Genomic DNA, 7,377 nt, shown 5'->3' on the forward strand with positions numbered 1-7,377 from the left:
AGTAGTAATAGTAGTAGTAGTAGTAGTAGTATAGTAGTGGTGGACATCGTCTGTATGACACCTCCCCGACAGGAACAGTATTATGGGTAAACCTTTGGAGGACATTGTATCATCATTAAAGGTCCAGAACTTCAGGACCACAGCCTTGTAGCTAAACCTTTCAGAACCAGAATCTCAGTCCTCTTTAAGCTGTGTCATTAAAGGTCCAGAACTTCAGGACCACGGGCCAAGAAAACCAGTGGCCAACAACAGTCATTAATGTAGAACTAACTGGTGATATTGGTAACAATATAATGAGGCTTTCGTTTTAGTATCACGGTGGAAAACAGTGTTAAAACCCCCAGGGCTCGTAAAGACTCCCAGGTCCACACCTCTTGTAGAAAAACACCGCAGAGATAATAAGCAGTAGGTTGGTGAGACATTCTGACCTCTCTAGTCTCTTGTCTGCTTCCTCAATGGCACTGTATTCACTACCCCTACGGGTCCTGGTCTAAAGTAGTGTCCTACCCCTATGGGCCCTAGTCTAAAGTAGTGCCCTACCCCTATGGGCCCTGGTCTAAAGTAGTGCACTACCCCTATGGGCCCTGGTCTAAAGTAGTGCACTACCCCAATGGGCCCTGGTCTAAAGTAGCCTCGTCAGTTCAGGGTGTCTCTCTCTGTTTCCCACCATCCTCACTACATGGCAGTGGGCATCAGAACCCTTCCTCTAGGAGTCTGGCCTCGTCGGGACCCTTCCTCTAGGAGTCTGGCCTCGTCAGGACCCTTCCTCTAGGAGTCTGGCCTCGTCAGGACCCTTCCTCCAGGAGTCTGGCCTCGCCAGGACCCTTCCTCTAGGAGTCTGGCCTCGTCAGGACCCTTCCTCTAGGAGTCTGGCCTCGTCAGGACCCTTCCTCTAGGAGTCTGGCCTCGCCAGGACCCTTCCTCTAGGAGTCTGGCCTCGTCAGGACCCTTCCTCTAGGAGTCCGACCTCGTCAGGACCCTTCCTCTAGGAGTCTGGCCTCGTCAGGACCCTTCCTCTAGGAGTCTGGCCTCGTCAGGATCCTTCCTCTAGGAGTCCGACCTCGTCAGTTCAGGGTGTAAAAGCCAGACAGCTCTTAAACTGAGTAAGATAACGTACGTTCAATCTGTCCAGAAATTATTCAAACATCTCGTCTGAACTGACATTTTATAAAATGTATGTGCTGAGTGTGTGTGTGTGTGGGTCTGAGTGGGTGTGTGTGGGTCTGTGTGTGTGTGTGTGTTTTGAAAGTGTGGATCGTGGATGTGCTTGTGAATGATTTGGTGTCTGTTCGGGGGTGTGTGCATGTGCGTGTAACACCAGTTGCGTGTGTGTGTGTGTAACACCAGTTGTGTGAGTGTGTGTGTGTGTGTGTGTGTGTGTGCAACACCAGTTGTGCGTGTGTGTGTATGTGTGTGTAACACCAGTTGCACGTGTGTGTGTGTGTGTGTGTGTGTGTGTGTGTGTGTGTGTGTGTGTGTGTATGTGCGTGTGTGTGTATGTGCACTGCGTGTGTGTGTGTGTGTGTGTGTGTGTGTGTGTGTGTGTGTGTGTGTGTGTGTGTGTATCCAGTAGCGACAGTCCTATTGTATTGCTGAAGCAGAGCCACTCTCCCTTCACATGTTACACAGGAACTTTAACAATCTAATTATGGGAAGACATTATGGGGGAGGAGGAATGCTTAACAATCTCTGACAGGGGCTATATTTATCCAGACAGACTGTAGATGGCAAAATATCACCAAGACATCTGGTTCTGGTGTGGAGAGGAGGAGGAGTAGAGGGAGGGAGAGGTATGGAGAGGAGAGGAGAGGTATGGAGAGGAGATGAGAGGAGACGAGAGGAGAGGAGAGGAGAGGAGAGGTAGGGAGAGGTGAGGAGGGGTAGGGAGAGGAGAGGAGAGGTATGGAGAGAAGAGGAGAGGAGGGAGGGAGAGGAGAGGTTAGGAGGGGTAGGGAGAGGTGAGGAGGGGTAGGGAGAGGAGAGGAGAGGAGGGAGAGGAGGGGAGGGAGAGAAGAGGAGAGGTATGGAGAGGAGAGGAGGGAGAGGTATGGAGAGGAGAGGAGGGAGAGGAGGGAGAGGAGAGAGAGGAGAGGAGAGGAGGGAGAGGAGAGGAGGGAGAGGAAAGGAGATGAGGGGAGAGGATGGAGAGGAGAGGTATGGAGAGGAGAGGAGGGAGAGGAAAGGAGGGGAGAGGAGAGAAGGGAGAGGTATGGAGAGGAGAGGAGAGAAGGGAGAGGAGAGGAGAGGAGAGGAGAGTGTGTGTTGGTAACGTTACATTAGGTGCTACTGTACAGTCTCTGTTATTAGGCCCTGTCTTGTTCCTGGGGTTGAGTTACCAGGACCGCACCGCACAGTAAAAAGAGAGCAGCAACAAGCCTCTGGTCTGAAAGCCCCTGGCAGCCCGCCGGCACCAGGCAGACATCTTGACTAGGCCGTCGCCGCGCCTCAGAAGACTACATAACACAACGCTGTTCAAATCAAAACTAAATACTAAAACTGCAACAAACGCCCCAATGAAACGCTAATAATGAGAGAGAGAGCGAGAGAAAGAGACAGAGAGAGAGAGAAGAGATGAAGAGAGAAAAGAGAAAGAGACAGACAGATGGAGAGAGGCCCTCTGCCCCCACCCACAGAGCTACCCAGCCACCCACCAAGCTACACTATGCTGGTGGCAGATTTGATCAGGCACCCCTCCCGCCATAACGGAATATCTGACTTCAGTCCCCCCCCCCACACTCAGTCTCCTCTATTTTGCTGTCTCTCCAGTGTGTTGGATCTTAACCATCTCCCTGTGACCCCCCCCCCCCCCCACACCACTCAGTCTCCTTTATTTTTCTGTCTCTCCAGTGTGTTGGATCTTAACCATCTCCCTGTGACCCCCCCCCCCCCCCCCCCCCACACACACACACTCAGTCTCCTTTATTTTTCTGTCTCTCCAGTGTGTTGGATCTTAACCATCTCCCTGTGACCCCCCCCCCACACACCACTCAGTCTCCTTTATTTTTCTGTCTCTCCAGTGTGTTGGAACTTAACCATCTCCCTGTGATCCCCCCCCCCCCCCCCCCACACTCAGTCTCCTTTATTTTTCTGTCTCTCCAGTGTGTTGGATCTTAACCATCTCCCTGTGACCCCCCCCCCCCCAATTAAAACTCAAAAGAAACCTGAATTCAATTCACGTATCGGATTTAAGACACAGTGACGGAAGAAATAATAAAAACAACTAATTTCATTAAAGCTCGTAAAAACGTCTTTCTGAAGCGGTAGACTTTGGTTTTACTTACGGCTGTAAACTTCTCTAACGTGTCTACTGGGAAATGAACATTTCTGTCCGGAGAGAAGGGGAGTCCTCGTCTGTCGCCAATCGCTTTGAAAACGTTCCCATGACTTTGAACGTTCACCCAAACGAGGACTTATAACCTCAAAACCTCATGCTCTGCTGCGTTGGTGTGACGTGTGCATCATTGGGGGAATTTGAAGTGGCATGTTTGCTAAGATTACTACGAATTATATGTGATTCCCACTGAGAGAGAGAGAGGAAGAAGAAGAGTCAGCGATGGAGAAAGATGGTTTAAAATGAGGAGAGGTAAAGCTATAGTAAAGGAGAGAAAAGAGGTGGAGAGAGAGAGAAGGAGAGATGAAGAGTGATTACTACTCAGATGGCCCAGTCCATCTGAAAGTTGAGTCAATCATGATGTGGCCAGTTGGCTACATCCTGATCTGGTCAACTTCCTTCCCTGTGTAATTTGGCTGTTCTCCTTCTGGATCTCTGTCCCACCACCCCACTCCCTCCCCACACCTAACCTCACCCCCTTCCCCCAAGCTGCTCTACATCGCTACTCCCCCAGGCCCAGAACCCCTCTCGGTCTGTTTGTACAGCGGTGAGATCCCAGAGAGACCAGGCCCCCAGCCAGTGGACGTTGTTATTGCGGTGGTTTGTGTTGTCATCCAAGTAGAGAACCCAACACACCTCATGGCTGTTACATCCCTCCCTGGACCAGGCTGAGGTTTCTGTATAGAGTTTATGTCTGCATCTCTAATGGTACCCTATTCCCCTATATAGTGCACTACTTTTGACCAGAGCCTATATAGGGAATAGGGGGGGGGGATTTAGGGCACATCCCATAATGACTCCAGTTTATTTTTTAAAGGATCGTTGTTACAACTGATCTGATTAGCTTGACTACATTACCATATGGACCAACGTACTGCTCCTACAGTTTGTTTGATTTCCCACAAATCCACGTTGTCCTCTTCCTCTCCGACTGCAGTCTGTGAGTTCAGGAGGAGAGAGGTTAAGGTAGGCCGTAGAGGAGAAACGGTACCTGGGTGTGCTTGCACCATCAGGCTAAATTAAGTCCTCCTCGCTGCGTTTTAACTGGTCATGACGTGTTTAAAGTATCAACTCATTTCAACTAACTTGCTTGTCTTTACCAATTGACCTCTGAGGAGGAGAATATGCAATTCGGCCACAATATTTAGCATTTATTTTCTTGGTATTTGGGGGTATCCATGGCTACGGGGCTTGTTCACTGGTAGTGCTGACAATGGTGCCGCAGTGCCAAACAGAGAGAGAGAGAGAAATTCCATAACTCCTCCTGACCAATCAGAACAAACTGAACAATGGATGAGCTGAACGAGCTGAACGACGGACGAACTGAACGACGGACGAGCTGAATGATGGACGAGCTGAACGATGGATGAGCTGAACGATGGACGAGCTGAACGATGGATGAGCTGAACGATGGACGAGCTGAACAATGGATGAGCTGAATGATGGACGAGCTGAACAATGGATGAGCTGAACGATGGACGAGCTGAACAATGGATGAGCTGAATGATGGACGAGCTGAACCATGGAAGAGCTGAACGATGGACGAGCTGAACAATGGATGAGCTGAATGATGGATGAGCTGAACGATGGACGAGCTGAACAATGGATGAGCTGAACGATGGACGAGCTGAATGATGGATGAGCTGAACGATGGACGAGCTGAACAATGGATGAGCTGAACGATGGACGAGCTGAACAAGCTGAACGATGGACGAGCTCCACGATGGACGAGCTGAACGATGGACGAGCTGAACGATGGACGAGCTCCACGATGGACGAGCTCCACGATGGATGAGCTGAACGATGGACGAGCTGAACAAGCTGAACGATGGACGAGCTCCACGATGGACGAGCTGAACAAGCTGAACGATGGACGAGCTGAACAAGCTGAACGATGGATGAGCTGAACGACGGATGAGCTGAACGAGCTAATAGATGGACAAGCTGAACTAGCTGAAAGTTAGACGAGCTGAATGAGCTGAACAATGGGCGAGCTGAATGAGATGAATGACGGATGAACTGAACGATGGACGAGCTGAACGATGGATGAGCTGAATGATGGATGAGCTGAATGATGGACGAGCTGAATGAGCTGAACGATGGAAGAGCTCAACGAGCTGAACTATGGACGAGCTGAGCGATGGATGAGCTAAACGATGGATGAGTTGGACGAGCTGAACGATGGACGAGTTGGACGAGCTGAACGATGGACGAGCTGAACAAGCTGAACGATGGATGAGCTGAACGACGGATGAGCTGAACGAGCTAATAGATGGACAAGCTGAACTAGCTGAAAGTTAGACGAGCTGAATGAGCTGAACAATGGGCGAGCTGAATGAGATGAATGACGGATGAACTGAACGATGGACGAGCTGAACGATGGATGAGCTGAATGATGGATGAGCTGAATGATGGACGAGCTGAATGAGCTGAACGATGGAAGAGCTCAACGAGCTGAACTATGGACGAGCTGAGCGATGGATGAGCTAAACGATGGATGAGTTGGACGAGCTGAACGATGGACGAGTTGGACGAGCTGAACGATGGACGAGCTGAACAATGAACGAGCTGAACCATGGACAAGCTGATTGAGCTTGAATATACCTCGCCCACTCCCCTGGCCGGTCCCAGCAATACGACCGCAGAAACCTGCCCACATCCTGTTTTACTCGTTCCACCTGCCCATTACTCTCGGGGTGTAAACCCGAGGTCAAGCTGACCGAGACCCCAGCCTTTCCATAAACGCCCTCCAAACTCTGGACGTGAACTGGGGACCCCGATCAGAGACGATGTCCTCAGGCACCCCGTAGTGCCGGAAGACATGGGTAAACAGAGCCTGCACAGTCTATAGGGCCGTAGGGACACCGAGCAACGGGGTGAGACGGAGGGACTTAGAAAACCGATCCACAACGACCAGGATTGTGGTACTTCCCTGGGACAGGGGAAGGTCGGTGAGGAAGTCCACCGGCAAGTGTGACCACGGCCGTTGTGGAACGGGGATGGGCTGTAACTTCCCTCTAGGCAGGTGGCGAGGAGCCTTCCTCTGAGCGCACACCGAGCAGGAGGAGACATAAAACCTCACGTCCTTCACCAACGTGGGCCACCAGTATCTCCCCCTAAGACTCCACACTGTCCTCTCGATGCCAGGATGACCCGAGGAGGGTAGAGTATGAGCCCAACGAATCAGCCTGTCACGGACACCCTGCGGCACGTACTGAGCCCCTGCTGGACACAGAGGGGGGGGGCAGGCTCCAACCGCGATGCCCTCTCTATCTCCTCTTTTACCGTGGTCGGAGTCGGCCAATTACGCACGGCTGTAACGCGGTCACACTCCATCACCACCCCGGAGGTGGAAATGCGATAACCCAGGAAGGAAACTGCTTGTTTGGAGAACACACATTGCTCAGCCTTGACATACAGGTCATGCTCTAGCAGTCGCCCAAGTACCTTACGCACCAGAGACACGGGCGCGGCGCCTGTGGCAGAATAGGTCAGGATGTCATCGATGTACACCACCACACCCTGCCTGTACAGGTCTCCGAGAATCTCATCTACGAAAGATTGGAAGACGGCTGGAGCATTCTTCAACCCATATGGCATGACGATGTACTCATAATGTACTAAATGCGGTTTTCCACTCATCTCCTCCCCGGATACGCACCAGGTTATACTCACTCCTCAGGTCCAGTTTTGTGAAGAAACGTGCCCCGTGAAATGATTCCACCGCCGTAGCGATGAGAGGTAGTGGGTAACTAAACCCCACTGTGATGGAATTTAGACCTCTATAATCAATGCACGGACGCAGACCTCCCTCCACGGGTGACGTGTACCCCTGCCCCAGCGATTCAGTAACATATGTCTCCATTGCCACTGTCTCCTCCTGGTACACATGACTCCTAGGAAGTGCAGCGTTCTCCAGGAGGTTTAACGCGCAATCCCAGTCCCCTCGACGATGGGGTGGTAATTGGGTCGTCTTCTTCTTACAGAAAGCAATAGCCAAATCGGCATATTCAGAGGGAATGCGCACAGTGGAAACCTGGTCTGGA

The sequence above is a fragment of the Oncorhynchus mykiss genome, chromosome 15 (assembly GCF_057628025.1).
Source record: "Oncorhynchus mykiss isolate SJ-2025 chromosome 15, ASM5762802v1, whole genome shotgun sequence".
Lineage (NCBI taxonomy): Eukaryota > Metazoa > Chordata > Actinopteri > Salmoniformes > Salmonidae > Oncorhynchus > Oncorhynchus mykiss.